Below are 20,815 nucleotides of genomic sequence, written 5' to 3'. Positions count from 1 at the left end.
TTACTTGGAAACTAAAACATTTCCAAATACTTTTCACTCTAATAATGGAATGAGACAATTACAGTTTTAAGAGTTCTATAACTCTCATTGCTCTAGTGGTTTTCCAAATATTTTCATTATGTGATAGAAAATGGCTTTCTGCTCAGTATACCAGATAAATCTGACCATGAAGTTACTTACAGGGTAACTGAAAGGTGTTGGTCTGTGCTTTTATTGCTCTATTTATAGAATGATGGCTAAACCTAACATTACCTTATAACTCACGAATAGATTATACAGTCAGTCTTCTATTTCTTAAAACCTGAATTCTCAACTGTGTCAGAAATGAAACTATTCTACAGTTTAATGATTTGGTTTTATAATAATCTCACTTTAAAGAAAGAAAATGTTTACACTCAGTGACCACCCAACTATAGACAATTATCTCTCATATAAAATCTGATCACAACCTTATAATTCAGAAACGACTGAGGTAGGGGTCCCCAGATCCGTACCTCTTGAAAATCAAGGGGCAGCTTTGTCCATCTTTGAACGGCTACTGTTGTGGGAGTGACCTGTGGCCAGAGGTATGTAGTAGATACAAGATGTCTTCTCTATTAAAAAAATTTTTCACTAATTACAGACACATTTAAGTTGAGCTCTTTGTTATAATGTGAGTTAAAAAAAAAAACAGCCAAGAATTATTTGAACTGAATGTCATTGCTTCTAGTTAACACTATTATTATTAGTTATTAGTTATTCTTTATTATTAATTATAATATTAATTATTATTAGTTATTCTTTATTAAGGAATAAATTTGTTTATTCCTTAATAAAGAATTAAGGAATGGGGCACCTGGCTGGCTTAATACATAGAGCATGTAATTCTTGATCTCAAGGTTGTGAGTTCAAGCCCCCCATTGGTTATAGAGATTACTCAAAAATAAAATATTTTAAAAAAAAGAATTAAGGGGGCGCCTGGGTGGCTCTGTCTGTCAAATAAATAAATAAATAAATCTTTAAAAAAAAAGAATTAAGGAAAAAGGAGACAAAAAGAATGAGTTCAAAATTTTGCTCAGCTCCTTACAATATCTGTGATCCAGACAAATTACCTTCTCTTTGTATACCATGCATATCCTACTTTGCAAAGTTGTTGCATGAATCATTTTAAAAGATTAATATCCAGGTCCATTATTTCTACATGTACTTTTTTCTAAACTTGACATTTTAGATATTTTAGACATTTAGACAGTTTAGTTGAAATAATAAGGTATAGTAAAATACCTGGGTACATAAGTATAAAAACAATGTATCAGTTATAATTCTTTTTTTTTTTTTAATTTTTTTTTTTAAGATTTTATTTATTTATTTGACAGAGAGAAATCACAAGTAAGCAGAGAGGCAGGCAGAGAGAGAGGAGGAAGCAGGCTCCCTGCTGAGCAGAAAGCCCGATGTGGGGCTCGAACCCAGGACCTGGGATCATGACCTGAGCCGAAGGCAGCGGCTTAACCCACTGAGCCACCCAGGCGCCCCAGTTATAATTCTTATACATCCACAGATAAGAATGAGAAAACATTTTTTTAAGTTGATACCTATTAAATAGCCAGAAAAGAAGACATCAATGATGAGATCTTACAGAAGATGTTAATATAAATTTGACCTGTTTAAGAATGTTCCTATGTCCGGTGAGGGTAGCAAGGTTCCTTTGCCTACAACTCTTTTCGAATTAGCTCCACCAAGTTAACAAAAAAAAAAAAAAAGGAAAGGAAAAAATCCATTCCTTTCATCTATCACAAATTTGCTATGTTGCATTATTCGATAGTTGAAGGCTCTGGGGTATCAAATGGACATGTTGAAAAATTGTGCACAGACTCTCCTTCAATCAAGACACCGTATCAACCCCATCAATCCTACTAAAAAGGTGCATTTTCAATACAAATTAACTTGTTACAGCTAATGAAAAGTTATAAAAATCCGTAATATATTTTTGTTGATTTCATCACTTAATTACTACTAATAACAACTCAATCAAAAGGAATCTTTAACACTCAGAGCTTTATAGTTATAAGAAACCATTTAAAATTCAATTTTAATTTATATTCATATTTTGATCCAGAAAGTATGAGAGGGTGATCAATAAAAGACTTTCAGGCATGAGAAATGTTATATTGTGATAACATTCTGGGGAAGTAATATAATAAAAGTACAATTGCAAGTAAAAAGGAAAGAACTATTCATGAATTTTTAAAATCAATGATTCTGGGTACCGTATCACCATGGCATTTAGAGTCCCTTAGAAACATTTAAAAGAGTGATCTAACAGTTACATTTTTAAATGCTAATATTTACAATATGTGGGAAATTACATCCTTTTCAGTCACTTATACTTATTATTAAAAATGTATAAGATGGCACGTAGCTAAAAAATAATTTCCCAATATACGTAAGCAATTCGAGCTAAGTGTGCAGACCCCTGGCACAGAGGTTAAGAGCATGGACTTTCAAATCAGAGAGAAGTGACTCTGAAATCAGACTCCACCTCTTGGTTTTTAATGAACCATGTTCAACTAAACCTCTGGGCCTCAATTTTCTTATCCTGGAGATTTAAAAAAGTAAGAGATAAAACCTAATAGAATTTAAGAATGTAATATATTTGAAGTGATTAGCACTGTGCCTGGCATTAGGCAGCTACTATCATTATCACTATTATAACTGCTATGAGGGAAAAAGCGGCCTCCACGCAAAAAGAAAGGAGGAGGATTCCAAAGTCAAATGTAGGGTTTGAGTCCACATTTCTCCAAAGAAGATAAGATACATGAATGGTCAGCCAGCACATGCAAACATGCTTACATCATTAGCCACTAGAGAAATGAAAATCAATACCACAATGAGACACCACTTCGTATGCACCAAAATGGCTAGAATTTTTTAAAAAACAAATAAATAAATAAAGGGAAGGAAGGAAGAATAAGTGTTGGTGAAGATACGGAGAAACTGGAATCCCTCAAATACTGCTGACACAAATGTAAAATGGAGAAGCCATTGTGGAAAACAATTTGGAAGTTCCTCAAAAAGTTAAACATTGAGGGGTGCCAGGGTGGCTCAGTGGGTTAAGTCCCAGTCTTTGGCTCAGATCATGATCCCAGGATACTGGGATCAAGCCCCGCATCGGGCTCCTTGCTTAGCGGAGAGCCTGCTTCCCCCCTCTCTCTCTGCCTGCCTCTCTGCCTACTTGTGATCTTTCTCTCTGTCAAATAAATAAATAAAATCTTAAAAAAAAAAGTTAAACATTGAATTACCATAGGATCTAGCAACTCTGCTCTTAGATATACACCCAAATGAATTAAAAACAGGAACTCAAAGTCTTGTACATAAACATTCAGAAAAGAACTACTCACAGCAGCCAAAGGTAGAAACAACCCTCATATCCATCAAGAGGTAAATGGGTAAATTGTGGTATACCCAAATCATGGAATATTATTCAGCCATAAGGAATGAATTACTGATATATGCTACAACATGGATGAAAGTGGGAAACATTATGCTAAGTGAAAGAAAATCAGACACAGAAAGTCATAAATTATATGACTTCCTTAATATGAAATATCCAGAATAGTTAAGTCCAGAGAGACAGAAAACAGATGATTAGCTTCCAGGGATTTGGGGTAGAATGAATAGAATATGATTGCTTAATGGGTACAGGGACTCCCTGGGGAGTGACAAAAATGTTTTGGAATTGGATAGAAGTGGTTGCACAACACTGTGAGCATACGGAACACTAGGCGGATCTGAAACACTGTCTTTCTTCTGTTGCATGTTTTACGGCAACAACTTCAATTACGGTAACAAAGACCATCACTTGTGCCCAGTGTTTCTCTCTGGAGTTCAGGTTATATAGCAACAAAGCCAAATCTCTCCCACTCTGAAAAATGCTAGCTATTAGCAGCATCCTTGAGGCTTCAGCAGCCAAAGCACAGCCTGTCTACAGCCTTGAAGCCACATGGGAGAGAGGATGAACGATGAGAGTACTTTTGGGTCACAGCTTTAACCTTCCTTCCACCCCTCCCCCCATATTGCAAATAGACACACACCTGCACCAAACCCATCTTCAGGATTTTAAAGGGGTCATTCTACCTTTTAAGTTGCAGATGGCATTTCTCCCTTCTTGGTCACCAGAAGAACTGAGGGAAAGGAAAAGGGCCAAAGGGCAGTGGTAGGGTGGAGGAGGGACCTTCTCCAGAAGACAGGGCTGGAAGTGTAAGAAAGGGAGACAAGGAACAAGGATGTGAGTAACTGGTTGCTTTAGGTACTGGGCAGCCTGCACTGGGAGCTGACACTTCAGTGGAGGTCCCTGCATGGGGACCCCCATTTCTCCACCCATTCTCTAGTTTCCTCATATGCATAAAATGGGGATGATGAGAAAATCTGCTTCCAAAATATTTTCCACAAGGATAAAATGAGAAAATGCAGTTTTACTACAAGCTTGCCTGATACTAACAATCACTTATGCTGTTTTATAAATAACATGTTCCTGGGCCCCAAAACAGACACAAATCATAGGGACCAGGGGAGAGGCCTGAGAATCATACTTTGAATGCCTTTCTCAGATGAACTCCCTCAGAATTTCTTGTAATCTAACTAGAATGGGAACTAGCACAGCTCCTGGGTTATGAGTATTCAAAACTTTTAGCTATTATGAGTATTTTAGATGATTATTTTAGTGGTTAAGGCTAACTTTTATCCTAGACTTCCAGGAAGTCAAAATAATGAGCCAAAAAAGACAAAGACCATCTAAACATTCTGTTTTCCGTGGTATACCAATCAACTTGACCGTTTTCAACAGACTAAAATTAAGAGTAAAAATTAGTAACAATGTAAGGTACTGAAAAAGATGACTGTACTGTCAGCAATTAGGACAGTCATTTGAAGGCTGTTTCTATTTGGTAATAGAAGATGAGGTAGAAATGATAACATGAAAAATCTCTACCAGCTTTCTAATTAGATTTCTCACGAGTCAATGATTATTTAAGTACCTTCAAAAAAGAGTAATCGTTGGTCTGAGGGTGTGCTTATGGATTTACTTAACTGAAAGAGAGCCAAATGTTCTAATTGGACTCAGTTAATCTTACCACATTTGCTTCTCAACTTTTGACTATGGTACATAGTAACAAATACATTTTACATTCACTTTAAGGCAGATATCTAAAATCACACTTACCCTTATGTGCCCTTATGCCATGTCATGTATTTGGATATTTATTCTATTCCGTTTCCCATTTTTTTCCTTCTTTAATGCTGTCTATAATTTACTCATTGCTTTGACAACTACTAGTTTGTTCCAAACCATTAATGGGTAGCAATCTAAACAGAAGTTAGTATTTTCACTGTGTCCCAAATTGTGAATAAAAAAACAACTGGCTTGGATCAGAAATAAAGCAGAGACTGATAATCTTGGTTTGCAAGACACCAAAGGAAAGAGATGAACTGACAGTTTGGACTCTTGCAGAACTTTATGGCCTCATCTGTCTTTCTTATTCCAGCAGGTAAACATAACTTGGAACTCTATGTAGCAAGTTATGAATACTTGCAGCTTTAAAGTTTGTTATTAATTACATATAAAACAACTGAAAAATTTCATCCATGTATATAGGTATTGTTGAGTGTGAATTTATTTATTTATTTATTTATTTATTTTTTAGAGAAGGAGAGTGGGGTCAGGGGCCAAGAGAAAGAGAGAATCTGAAGCAGACTCCATACTGAGCATGGAGCCTGATGTGAGGCTTGATTTCACCACCCTGAGACAATGGTGGTTCCTTTAACTTAACCAACGGAGCCACCCAGCAGCTCCTCCTGAGTGTGAATTTAAATATCAGAGTGAGCTTATGAAAATATGATTGGAGCAACATGTTCTTTGAGAGGAAATGGCAAAGGTGTGGAAAAGGTTGTGACTTTATTATTGCACTGATAAAAAGTTAGCTCCTTTGTTTTATTATTTTATCTCTTTTACTTTTTCCCCTTATAAGCTGTTTATCCTAGAATTTGGCACAAAAAATTCCCAACATGATATAAGTGGCAATGTTATATTTTGCTACGGTTGAAGATTTTATTGCAGCTAATGCAATAATACTGACGGAGAGAATTGGGGGCAGGTTAAGTGGGTGGACTTTTAAGTAAAACATAGCAGGGTTTGCCTCCTACCTCTCCTTACCAGTTCTGTAAACATAAGTGATCTTTTAAACCTCTTTGATCTACAGTTTCCTCATCTGCAAAATAGGGTTAATGCACGAGTTGGGTGGGGGTTATAAATTCCTTTAATAGTGTATTACTATGGCACTCATCACTGTCATAGTCCCTAATAAATTATATATGAAAATTATGGGATAAAAATTTGTGACAAATCTGCTTTTCCATATTCTGTACTTGATAATAAAAAGATTTATCTGGAGGGAAGCAAAGTAGCCATCATCTACTACCTGATCAAGTGGTTCTCACTGACTCAGGTACTTGTATTACCTCCCTTTAGCTCACCTGGATTTTATAGCCAGAGTTTTTCCACTGTTAATCTAAAAGCAGATGACTGTGAGTTAGTTTGATTAGTATAGTTGCTATAGACAGAAGTACTCACTGTGCATATGTATTCTGTAAAGAAGAGGAACACCAATGAACGTGTCACTAATCAGTGGCAAATCACGTAGTAAGAATATTCACCAAACCAATTTGCTTATTGGGTCAAGACTTTAATGGGAGTAAATAGTAATTTTCATACAGCAGAAAGGAGATCTCAGGTTTTAATTAAAATATCTTTGATGCACAGTATAAATATTAAGACACTATCAGGCAATCATTCATTTATTCTTTCACGGTATGAAAGCATTATGCAATGATTCAGCCTTTCATTCATTCAGAGTAAGCCAACTTTTGAATTCCAAATTCAAAATATATTAGAATACCTTATAACACTTGGTACTAGGGTCAGAATTATTACCCACTCCAGAGGTAAACTATAATGTCACATTGAAAGAGTTTACCATATCTGCTTGTTTCAATCCTACATTGGGTTTAGATACAAGGCAGACAGCTACTTTGGAAGCGAAAGGTGAAGAAGACTTGTCAATATGGGCCAATCATTAAATCTGAAATAAAATTAGAAATAATCTTTTTCTTTCTTAAGTTATGACATATATAAGATAATAAACACTCTGACTACACCCACTTTAACAAAACCTGACATTTAGCTGTATTTTCTTCAGACATTTTAAAAAATGTCCTTTCACCTGAATCGTTCTATGGGTTTCTCATCCACCATGTATTCCCTTTTTCTCTTTCAACAAGTAAAAGAGAGACAGAGGGAGAGAGGGACAGAAGCTAGCTCAATTTTGCATCTACAATTACATGAACATTTCCTTTAAGAATGTGTAAACTCTAAAGATCAAATGGGAGACTTGAAACCATAAAACTCCTAAAAGAAAATACAGGCAGTAATCTCTTGGACATCAGCCTTAGCAACATATTTATAAATATGTCTCCTCACACAAGGGAAACAAAAGCAAAAATAAACCATTGAGATTACACCAAAATAAAAGTTTTGCATAGTGAAGGAAACCATCAATGAAACAAAAAGGCAACCTACTAAATGAGAGAAGATATTTGCAAATGACATATATGATATAGGGTTAATATCTAAAATATATAAAGAACTGAATACAACTCAATACCAAAGAACAAACAATCCAATCACAGAATCGGCTGAAGACCTGAACAGACACTTGCTCCAACGAAGACTTACGGATGGCCAATAGACACATGGAAAGATGCTCCACATCACTAATCATTATCAGCAAAATGCAAATCAAAACTGCAATGAGATATTGCCTTATCCCAATCAGAATGGTTAGTATCAACATTAAAAAATTTTAAAAGATAGGAAATAACCAAGTGTTGGTTAGGATGTAGGGAAAAGAGAACCCTTGTGCACTGCTGCTAGAAATGTAAATTGGTGTAACCACTGTGGAAAACAGTATGGAGTCTCCTCAAAACATTACAAGTAGAAATACCATATGATCCTGTAGTTCTACTACTGGGTATTTACCCAAAGAAAACAGAAATATTAATCCAAAAAGATATATGTACCCCAATGTTTACTGCAGTATTATTTATAATACCTAAGATATGGAAGCCACGGAAGTGGCTATGGGTAGATGAATGGATAAAGAAGTGGTGTATATATACAGTGGGGTGTTACCAGCCATAAAACAGAATGAGATCTTGTCATTCATACCAACAGGGGTTAAGTCCGACAGAGAAAAGCAAATACCATATGATTTCACTTATATGTGGAATCTAAGAAACAAAGCAAATGAACAAAGAAAAAACAGAAACAGGGGCGCCTCGGTGGCTCAGTGGGTTAAAGCCTCTGCCTTCGGCTCAGGTCATGATCCCAGGGTCCTGGGATGGAGCCCCGCATCGGGCTCTCTGCTCAGCAGGGAGTCTGCTTCCTCCTATTTCTCTCTGCCTGCTTCTCTGCCTACTTGTGATCTCTGTCAAATAAATAAGTAAAATCTTTAAAAAAACAAAACAAAACAAAAACAGAAACAGACCCATAAATACAGAGAACAAATTGGTGGTTGCCAAAGGATGAGGTAGATGAGGGGGGTGGGTCAAATAGATGAAGAGGGTTAAGAGGTAAAAACTCTAGTTAAAAAATAAATAAATCTTGGAGATGAAAAGTACAGCATAGAGAATATATTCAATAATACTGTAATAAATTGTATGGTGACAAATGGTGACTGTACTTACCGTGGTGAGTACTGAGTAATGTAGAGAGTTGTCAAATCAATATGTGGTATGTTTGAAACTAATATAATATTGTATGTCGATTATACTTCACTTACAAATTTTTAAACATTCAAAAAAATGTATCCATAAGCAGTTCACAGTACTGCATTTTGTAAAACTTTACTAACTGTATTCTACCACATGTACCATTCTATAATGTTTTTATATTTGCTGAACATTTTTCAATACTTTATCCATATTCATATATACAGCTGTAATTTAATTATTCAACCTTCATATATTATTTCATATACAAATTACCACAATGTAAAAATACAACTAAGGCATTTGGATTATTTCCAAATTTTTACTATTAAAATGGATGTTATGATAAACTATCTAGTACAGAGATATAGAAACACAGAGTCTGAGAATGAGTAAATCTTCACATTGACTGGACATTTCCAAATTCCTCTCCAAAATGGTTTGGGAGTTATTTACCCACATCTTGCACAACATTCAGTATTGTTAGATTTTATATTATTGCATTACCTATTGGGTATGAAATTATATTTCACTGTTGTTTAAATTTGTATTTTTGTAAAACATTTAGGTTTCTTTGAGAATTACTAAGTTTTATTTTTTATTGAGTAGTCTTTTGTTATATGTTACTTATATATTTATAAATATTAAGGATATTAGATATTAAGGATACTGTTGCTCTTTATTTAATATCTCTATCTATCCATCCATCCATCCACCCACCTATCTCTCTAAAATTAATTGTCGCACTGACTGCAACCAATATTAGAGGGAGAAGCATCAAGATGGCAACATACAAGATGTTCTAGAGCATCCAGGCTCAGAGCAACCTGTTTTATTTTCAAGTTCATCCTTTCATATTCACTTCCTTTGCTTACTCCACAAAGTCACTCCACATGATACCTGAGACATCTACCTCCATACCTGCCTGCTATTTATTTAATATGCCTGTGACCTTTACATATAATGTGACCATATGAAGAAAGGAGTCATTTAACCAAGACAACAATTACACCAATAAGACTCAAGTCAATCTGTCCCATGCTGTCTATCTTTAAAGGCATTCAAGTTCATCTCATGACTCTTCCAGTGAAGAAAAGTGTGATTATCTTCTTTAACTTGCCTGCATCATCCCCATGACTTGGGAACCCATAAGTGCTTCTGTGAAATTGCTGGCTTCATGCTATCAAATCCCACTAACTTAGCTCGACACATGTTTCTCCTTGAATGTGGTACATTCCTCTTCTGATCAACACAACCCTGTAATTCTACGTGAACTCTTGCACAGAAAACAACAACAACAACAAACCCTTGCAACAAATATTGTCTATTATTTCTGTAAGGATATATTCCTAGGAAAACTTGTTTGAATTTTTTTTTCATACAAAAAGTTTTTGACAAGCCAGTAGAAAATATAAATGGGAACAGACATGAATGGTACCTTTAGAACAAACACACTTTGGGATGTATTTTAGTTTTGTCCAATCCAAGATGTCAACACATTAACTTTCTTTTCTACTATCTCTTTCAGCAAGGTCTATAATTTATCTTTTTTGAAAATAATTTATTTCTCTTTTTAAAAGAAAGTTTGGCTCTCTGTTAAAATCTATAAACGTCTGTTCAGGTTCCCGATTTTTCCGAACCGTTCAGTGTCCCCACAGATGCTAACGCAGTATACCAACTTACTGGATACATCAGTAGTCTTCTTCATAAAATGGATATAAACATCACTGTGAAACTAAAGAAACCACATTATTTTTACAGTGTAGAAGAATTGCTAAGCTTTTGCCTCTTTTTTTTTTTTGATTAATTTCATGCCTGACTCAGTCAGAGATTAGGCCTTGACACAGGTTATAATTAAATATTGAAATCATGAAGTGCAAGAATGTTTAATTTTTAAAATATGAGTTTTAATTTACCTCATACAGAGAATAGCTCTGGTCACCTGCAGAGACGCATTACACACTACATTGCCTAATGTAGGATGCCTGAATAAGGCTGAGCATACAGTTAAAGTAAACTAATGCAATTTACTGAACAGCAGTCAAATATTTATCCAGTTGATGAAGCAGACTTTATGTGAAACTCAGACAATAATTAAAGAGAAGCCTTGCTTAAAACATGCTTACTCTGGTTTTCACAAATACATTATATCCCCTCTGCATCTTCCATTTTTCTAAATATTTCTCTATTTCTAAAACACTCAACAATGAGCATTCTATAGCATTATATGGGAGGTATCTCCTGATATTTTACTGTATTTTAAAGCTCAGAAGGTAGGCTGCTTGCAGTAACAGCCTCGGTTCTTCTCCTTCCTGCAGCATACTGTCAGCTATGTGACTCCCCACGGCCTTCCATTGAAGGTGGAGTCTGTTCCCCACCTTTCGAATCCGCCTGGCTTATGACTTGATTTGGCCAATAGAGTGTGGCAGCCATATTGGGCCAATTCTGAACCTCTGCCCCATGAGACTACATGCTTCGGCTTGTTCTCTGAGAACCTGCCATAGGCATGAGAAGAAGCCCATACTGCCTCCTGAAGGATGAGAAACTACACAGAGGCCATTATATACTGGTCAGCTCCCAGTCACCCTGCGGTCTCACCACAGTGATTACAGTTAAGATTGGCCAAATGCAAGCGAGTTTGGCAGAACCACCTAGATGACCTGCAGACTCCTGAGAAATAATGAATGGTTGCTGTTGTAAGCCCCTATGTTTAAGATAGTTTGTTTGACCACAACAGCTAATTGAAGCAGGATTTGGAGATCTAAGTCACCTCCCCATCTTACAGATGAGACAACTGAGGCCCAGAGAGCTTAAATGCCTAACTTCCAGCTACACATCACCAGTGGCAGAACCAGGTTTAGAGACTGTATCCCCAGCTCCACAGCGAAAGCCCTTTCTATTATGCAATACTATCATTCTTTTTATTTGCTGGCAACAGAGATCAATGAAAGCTTGCCAAATGAATTGGAGTTCCAGCATAATAGCATTTGTTAAAAATAATTTTAAGGGCCTTATATGCATCTATGACACTCAGATTTTAGATATTATCTGACAGTATTTCTCAGATCTCTTTTTCTAAGTTATGTGAAGAGAATTACAAATGACAGAATGAAGAATGTTTTCAAGTGGAGTAATCCCATAATTTTCAGTCATTGTGATATTACCATTAATCCTTACTCTTGGAACATTTCAAAGCTAAAGTTAACAGGCATCTTCTTGGAGCCTTGTTTAGCAGAACTCAAATTTTCACTGAGTTTCACTGCATCTAAAACTACCATCTGTAAAATTACTAAGAGCACATCAGCATCATTCTGTATTAAATATCCCATAGGATGAACATTTAAGTAACTCTCAAATACTTATATCATGTTGTGTAAATGAATGAAAGGCTAAGTCCATCGTGTCATGCATGGGACGGCATGGTACAAAAGCTTGTTTCACATTTGCCCCAGTATAAGAATTTTTACAAATTATTAAAAAAAAAAAAGTTTCTACATGTATTCCCATTATATCTATACCTCTTAAGTCTTCCAGCACTTGCTCTCACATTGAGCACAACAAGTCTCCTGGACAGCTTGTTAAACCACAAATTGGGAGCTCTACCCCCCAGAGCTTCGGATTTGATAAACTCAGGCTGGACACTGAGGTTCTATATTTCTAACAAGTTCCCAGGTGATGCTAAAGCTGCTGGTTGGGGGACTACACATTGAGAACCACTGCTCCACAGTTTTCAACGGTTGCTGGAATCATTTGTGTATAGTCCATCTTCATTTATACCTGACTACAATATTTTAGTGAGAGCTCAAGGAAGTACATAAACTACCTTCAAAATTTGTATCAGTAACTGAATCACACAGTACAAAATCCTGCCAATCAAACCGATGAGACAGTCATTTCTGTCTGAGTTTGAACAGCCTTGACTTTGGGTTGAGACACGTCCAGAGTCTGTCCACAGACTAGGAGGGGAGCGTGTCAACAAAACAAAACAAAACAAAACAAAACCCTGCATACTGTCACAAGACCCATAATATTTGGAATGTCGGCATATTAGCTCAAATGATCATCCTCCAAAGGGAAATAATTTGCCAGAGTTTTTATAAGGTAAAGAAATGCCTACTTCCAATTCACAGTCTTTTTTTTTTTTTAATGAGAGTATTCACATAACACTTTCCATGACAGCTTCTGCTTTCCATCACTCAACTCTTTGTGAAAATAGTCCATTTTTGGCTTAGTAACTGTAGGTTTGGGCTTAGTCCAAAAGTGAACTTCTTGAAAGGTTTACAAAAAAAATTCAGTTGTTTTTAATTCTTGACTGTTTCAAATAAAGAAAACAAACTATGAAAAGGGTAGTGGGATTTTAATTGCATTTTTTTTCTATTTAAATATCAGATAACTTCCTAATGGCCTTTTCCATATCTGTGTCCTCTACAGAAATCCCATACCTGCCTCAATTTGAAAACACAAGTGAGATTAGAAAAAGATTGGTGTCTGCAAATGTCCTCTGAGAAAACACACACAAAAGCACATGTGTGTCCCAAACTCCTGAGTAGGCACATTTAAGAGGCGCCAGCCGACTCCATCTTTCTTCTTCTGGTAAACATGCCTCACTGGGTATTCAGAGAGCCCACTTTGTGAAGGGCCTGCGCAGTATTGTTTATAATTTTTATCGTTGTGGTTTTCTCCCACCACCCACTTAAAAGCTCATTTTTCTCAGTTTCTGTATTTCTTTGGATATCCTTCTCTTACATGAAAAGAAAAAAAAAAAGCAAACTGAGCTAACCTGAGGCATTGGGCAGAGGAGACTTTCTTAACCTTTCTGTTCTTACCATTGAACATTGCCTTACTGTACACTTTCCTCATCTTTTAAGCTGACGCTATATAAAAGGTGAAAGTTCCTGGGCACCTAACACACAGGGGTTCTCCTGAAGTGACAGATCCCAGGCAAGGAAGGATTTCTCAGGGAGGGTTAGCCTGATTCTAAATAGAGCTTTCCTGTTCCCAAGGTAAATGGATTCTTTAACAGCTGATTCTATTAGCCTCTTTTTTGATGTTTAGGGACTTTTTTTTTTTTTTTAAGATTTTATTTATTTATTTTAGAGAGAAAGAAAGAGCACGAGTTGGGGGAAGAACAGAGGTAGAGGGAAAAGTAGACTATCCCTACCGGGGCTTGATCCCAGAACTCTGAGATCATGACCTGAGCTGAAGTCAGACGCTTAACCCACTGAGCCACTGAGGCGCCCCTAGGGACATCTTATTTATAACTTATAGACAGGGTCTCTCTACTTGTGTCAATATAATTAATGTCTTCTGCTGCTGAGGAGATATTTTCATTTTTCATAGACATGAAATTTCTGTTGCAAATGTTTTCAATACTTTCATGAATATTTCCCAATTAACTCCGACTTCCAGTAATCCTTTGAACTTATGTGGCTTCTTCTATTTTTGCTATTATTCCTTTCATATTTATTTTATATGACCTTGTGATGTTGCCAGCTAACTTTTTATGGAATGGGTTCTATGTACCTAATTAAATTTTAAATGCCCTGAGGACAGAAACTTCACAAGGATTTGACGTCACCAGGCCTTGCACATGGAGGACACCCTATGAGAATGTGCTAATGAAGCTTGCGTCAGGGATGGTTGAGTCAGTCCTTTTGTTTGAGGATGGGGTTGGCTAGAATGGGTGAGAATGAAATCAAAACACCTAAAGAACAGTTTCCCACCCTAGTACAGGATTTTTTGACCAAAAGCAACCCCAGGACGGGAGGCTGGTTCTCACTGGGAAGAGCAACTAATCCATGATCTATACTAATTATTTCTGGCTGAAGAAAGGACATGTTGAAAGAAATGGTTGTTGGAAGATAACCACAGACAAATAACTAACATGTAACAGGTAAAGTCACAGTCTAACCAACTGGTTCAGTGGCCTTTGGTGAGTCATACTGGTCTGTAAGGTAGGGAAAAGGTAGATGTTAGAAGGAGAGGCTTATTCTGAGACCAGGAATGCACAAACCCATGCTCAGTCTGTGCAAGAAGGAAGCTGTAAATAGACCAGAACCTTAATGTATACAAAGTCATCATTCCCTCCAAGGGACATGTCTGCATAAGGCACTGAATATACTTGATGTCAGGAAGAGCACCTGGCCTTGTGTGGTCAGAGGTCCAAATGGCACCTCAAATTTCTCTTTTTTGTTTGCTACATATTGAGAGAATTTTCCGCTTTTTTTTTAATTTTTAAAAAAGACTTTATTTATTAATTTGACAGAGAGTGAGAGAGCGCATAAGCAGAGGGAGTAGCAGAGGAAGAGGGAGAAGCAGGCTCTCCACTGAGTAGGGAGCCCAATGTGGGACTCGATCCCAGGACCCTGGCATCATGACCTGAGCCAAAGGCAGATGCACAATCGACTGAGCCACCCAGGCACCCCGAATTTTCCTCTTTTAGAATCAAACAATTATGGTTAAGGCAGAAGCTGTAGGCAAATGCACTAGTCATTTCTGCACAAAAGATCGAACTCTCCTATGCTGAAACATTCTTCAGTGAATAAATTAGTGCATTACTACAGTGTGCATTAATGATTATACTTAAGATAATCTTTCAAACATTTATCCTGATTTTCAAGTTTACTCCTCCCCACTTTCCCAAGCCCCCTCCTGCCACACACACACACCTATCTGCATATGACCGTGACTTAGTTCTTCTACTACTACATATGTGTGTTGGGCGATAATGCAGGTAACATACCTGGAATTGGATAATGCAGGTCCAAGATTCAGTTCCACCATTTACCATTCAGAAATAAATGTGGGTGTGTTTGTGTACATATATATGTTTACTCCTTATTTTGCATCTATGTCTCCTATGTATTAATTTGCTTTCCTGTGTGTACTTTCATTTTTTTTTAATTTTTTTTTAATTTTTAATTTTTTCAGCATAACAGTATTCATTATTTTTGCATCACACCCAGTGCTCCATGCAATCCGTGCCCTCTACAATACCCACCACCTGGTGCCCCCAACCTCCCACCCCCCACCCCTCTGTGTGTACTTTCAGAAGTACACCTGACTGTAATATGAAATACACATGCGTTCATACCTTCGAAAATGGCATATATCGAAATAGAAATCTACCCGGAAGCATGCCAACTGTTCAACTATGCATACAAATGCCACAAAACAATTTAGAACCCTGAATGAAGAATGTTCTATACAAGTGAAACAACTGCAGAACAGAGGTCAACAGAAAATAATCACACTCAGGAGAATTTGGACAGGACATCAACAACAGCACCGACCATGAAATCTCCAGTGACCCAAACAGTTACAAAATTGCAACCAAAAGCTGTAACTTTCATCCAGGGAGAGATGCTTTTGTCAAGCTCGATAATTTTCTAATCCTCACATTCTGGCATGCCTTAACCCAGGTACTGGAATGGGCAAAGCTGACTGACCTCCATACTGGTTAGATAAAAGGAAATGTGGAAGTATCAGCTATTCTTTCTAGATGCATGAGTATTTAGAGATTTATGCAGCAAGTGGGGGGAAGAATAACAGGCGTGGGATCACCTGTCTCAGTCAGGACCACCATACACCCAAACTCCAGGGAGCAGTATTTTCACCACCTTAGACCTATGTCCTCCTCCCTTATCAAATTGGCCATGAAGAGCAACAAGCCTACACCCAAAGGCCTGACTTGGGACCTAGGTCTACAACTGCCATTTACCAGTTACACAAACTGGTTAGATCATCACACCTCCCCAAACATCTTTACCAAAATTTCTTGGTTTCTTCTATGTGCTATGGATCCCTCTGATAATTGGGTGAAAGTCAAAGTCGGAATGAGGCTTTTACTTGCATAAAATGACACATAGGATTTTAAAGAATTATTAATTTTTTTCTGATGTAGTAATAAATATGCTTCTTTATTATCATATTAAATATCAGTATCACGAGATAGGTCTTGATAAATACCAAATAATTTTGACAAGACAGGTCTTGTTAAATATGAAATAATTTTGCTGATTAAAGTAGATAATATTTTGAGATATCTGCAACCACTGTAATGTGACCTGAAACTATCTGGCCTTCCTACTGATGACAAAATGACAGGTACTTATAATATTATTGCTGTCTATTGCTTACATTTACTAAAGAAGTAAATGCTGAATTTCTGTTAGGGGTTAGTGAAAATGAGATTAACTTCCCCCCCATTCACGTTCAAGGATTCCCTGAATTTCATCAATTGATTCCTGGTTAAGAACCATTGCTTCTTACTCTCTTATACAAAAAAGGGAAGTAACACTTGCCCTCCAGAACTCACTGGGCTTTGCCAGGATCAAATTACATAAAGTTAATCAACAACAATTTAATGGGTAATTTCTATATGCCAGGCACTCTTTTAGGGTCTGAGGATATATCAGTGAACAAAAGAGACACTGTCTAGTGGAAGAAGTTTTATTTGTGGATGGCAGATTTTAAATATATGTCTAATAGTGTGTGTGTGTGTGTGTGTGTATATATATATGTATATATATATATATTAAACATATGTAGTATCAGGGGATGGTACAGGAAAACCATAAGGAAGATAAACCACAGTAAGGTACACAGGTGACACAGACAGGATGCCACTGTGTTAAGGTGCCACATAGCAGAGACCCAAAAGAAGTGAGCAACAGGGAACCAGAGGACACCAGGAAAGTACGTCTACAAATAATAAAGTTTTCAGTATAACTTTTAATATAGTCATAATCAATTAATGGGTACCAATTTGAAATACAAGCCAGCATGAGTAAGTAGGAAAATAATATGTAGACTTCCTATTAGAATTATGAATTTATATCAGGATTAGCGTATACCTTGTTTTATAGCCCTATTCGAAAACTTTGTTTTTTTAGTTTTACTATATACACAATTTTTTTAGCACATCTTATTTCGCAACAGGTACAATATTTTAGCAAATTAACTAATTAACAAGACAATTAACAATTAACAAGAACCCTACAGGATGGGACATATCATGATCCTACTTGGAGATAAGGACATGGAGGCTCAGAGAGAGTCCATTAAGTGCCCACATTTACCAAGTAAATACAAGTAGGTTGCAGGACCAGGATTTTCAGGCAGCAAACAGCATATATAAATCTATCTGCCTACCTACCAAGTCACTCTGCTCCTTGAAAATGTTACTATTCTTTGACAGGACAGCAATCCATCTCAAATACCATATTTTCTTTTTTTTTTTTAAGATTTTATTTATTTATTGGACAGAGAAAGAGATCACAAGTAGGCCGAGAGGCAGGCAGAGAGAGAGAGGGGAAGCAGGCTCCCTGCTGAGCAGAGAGCCCGATGCGGGGCTTGATCCCAGGACCCTGGGATCATGACCTGAGCCGAAGGCAGAGGCTTAACCCACTGAGCCACCCAGGTGCCCCCTCAAATACCATATTTTCAAAGTTGCTAAAGTATTTCAGAAACCTGCATTAAGTGAGACAAGTTTGCATTTCGTCCATTAGGGAAAGTGTTCAGAGATCAAGAAGCTGAGCCACAAAGGGGTCAGGAAAAGAAAAAGAAATTCCTGATTAGGGCAAAGAGTCATCTGAGAATCCCACTGAAGAATTAGAGTCTACATAATCTTTCTCTTTTTAATAACTCTTATGACCACAAAAAAAAAATGAATTAAAAACAATTCAGAAAGTTAATCAGAGGTCCAAAAAAGACACTCTAACACTTTTTCTACAACTCAAGGAAAGCAATCCTGGACTCTTACCTGCAGGACAAACTTTAAGTGCAGTGTGTTGAACCCAGGTTAATCTCTGAAAAGGCCAGAGCTTTCGTAAAGCAGGTAAGAGTAAGTGAATGAGAAGAGTGCAGTGGTATCTTTTAAATCAAAGCTGGCAAAATTTGGAGGGAGAGAGAGAGAAACGGACAATAAAAAATATTTAGAGTCAACCTCTATATTATATTTCTTTCTGAATTTGTTTTCTTGCTTCTAGTTTACTCCTCTCCTCAGAAGTGCACTACAATAGCTCCAGTCAGAGATGACAGGAGCCTGAGGAAAACAGGAATAGTGGAGATGGCTGGGGAAGAAAAAAAAGAATTTATGGGATATCCAATAATGGGAGCAGGGCAGACAGGAGAAGGTCAATGGCAAAGGGAAAAGTCCAGATTGGTTTTGGTTTCCATCATGAATGCTGATTGGATGGTATGTTATAAATAAGATAATGAGTATAAGAGAGAACCAGAAGGAAGGCAGTGAGCACAACTAAAACATCAACTCCAGAAACATCTCTCTATTGATTTACCTATTCCAGATATTTCATATAAAGAAAATCATGGAATATGTGATCTTTTGCACCTGGTTAATTTCTCTTAGCATAATGCTAACTGTATTTCTTGTTGACCATGTGAATTTATGAAATTATGACCAATTCTTGGTAAATATCTGAACAAATTTAAATCCATTTTCCTTTGAATTACACAGTAATTGTATTCCTGGAAAATCTATATGTATTAAGGCCATTCAGAGGGACTTGAATCTATGCAGCTTTCCTAGCCAAGGGCTAGAGCTAAACTGAGCTTACTAGTTGGATTCTGGAGACAGAGGCCATTGAACGCAGTGGAAATTTTCTAAAAATAAAATCAGATTAGAAATTGGCTTTGAAAGGGAAAAGAATAGGCTGAAGGATGGGTGTGTTACATACAAAGACAAGGCTTAGTATCATCTACCAGGTCCTCCGAAAGAAAGAAAGGAGTTACTGGCTGAAGGTTCTATTAGAAGACACAGGTAGAAGTGCCTTCCATCATTTCAGAAATAAAATTATACTCAGCTGTTGCCACATGCTAGGCACAGAGCCATGCCAGCTGTAGCACTGAGGCCTGGGGACAGAAAGATGAATGAAATACTTCAAGTCCTCAGAGCAGTGCTTGGCCTTGTGAGAGAGAGAGCAAACAATTAAAAGGAGGAAGTGAATACCAATGCTAGACTTGAAATACTCCAAGGCTTTTACTACTACTCAGTGTGGTCTGAGGACCAGCAACACCGGCATTCCTGGGAGCTCTTAAAAACACAGAATCTCAGGCTGCAGACTACAAACCAGAACCTGCCTTTTATTTTAACAGCATTTCCAAATGACTCATATGTATCTTAAGCTTGAGAAGTGCAACAGTGGGGGTAGGGGTCAGCTTTGGACTGGTCTGTAAGGAAAGGTCCAGATTGTGACCATTGTGTTTCTTGTCTGCTCATAAAAGTACCTTGGTATATCCTTAAAGACTACCTACTACCTTTAGTCACCTCATGACCATATCAAACACTGTTTTCTAGGAGGTTGTGGCCATTTATAAGCATTATGAAGTTTTCTGGTCAATGGGTGATGACTTTGACATCAGAAGGACTGATTAATTGAAGGCTGGTTCGATTCTCTTGACTGGACTCTGAACCCCACTTCCCAAATGTGAACTCAACACTGGGGAGACAAACATGCATTAGATGGTCCTTGCCTTCAAGAATTAATTTTTTCAGAAGGACTTGTTGTGAGTTACCATTTGGTCCAGGCAAGAAAGTCTGGTCACTTCCATGATGAATAAATACTTGCAAATTCTTTACCACACTGGAGCATCTAGTTTGGACAAATATACATTGTGCTCTGCCAGGGTAGTCCCAATTTATCCTTATTGCACCCAAGTAGTTACCCCTTTTCACTCTCAAAAGTGTTCCATTTGAATGATAGATTTTATGGTCACCCTATCTATAGCTAAGTAAAGGTCACGGAGGAACACACAGGCTATTGCTTTGAAGCTGAGCAAAAGAAGGAAAAGGAGTGTGGTTCTGTTAGCAGGGAGGTTGTCACCAACACAGTGGGGGTCAAGGAGGAGACCAAGGGAAGTAGCCATATTGATTTAAAGTCAGACCAAGAGAGATCCATGTATTTTACACACATACACATACACACACACACACACACACACACACACACACCAAAAGATCAGCAGTAGAATTGGAAAAAGACTAGAGAACCAAATT

General features: G+C 37.2%; 1 long non-coding RNA gene across 1 annotated transcript; it reads right to left on the bottom strand.

The window, feature by feature from the left end:
• Window positions 1–503: 503 nt before the first annotated feature.
• Window positions 504–11,120, bottom strand: LOC125080818 (uncharacterized). Its single transcript, XR_007121490.1, has 3 exons — window positions 10,926–11,120; window positions 8,776–8,833; window positions 504–593 (listed from the first exon to the last, which is right to left on the bottom strand). It is a non-coding gene; the product is annotated as an uncharacterized LOC125080818 (long non-coding RNA).
• Between the last annotated feature and the right edge of the window lie 9,695 nt (window positions 11,121–20,815).

Source organism: Lutra lutra, chromosome 11, assembly GCF_902655055.1.
Source record: "Lutra lutra chromosome 11, mLutLut1.2, whole genome shotgun sequence".
Taxonomy (NCBI): Eukaryota; Metazoa; Chordata; class Mammalia; order Carnivora; family Mustelidae; genus Lutra; species Lutra lutra.
This window is presented reverse-complemented; position numbering and strand designations above follow the sequence as displayed.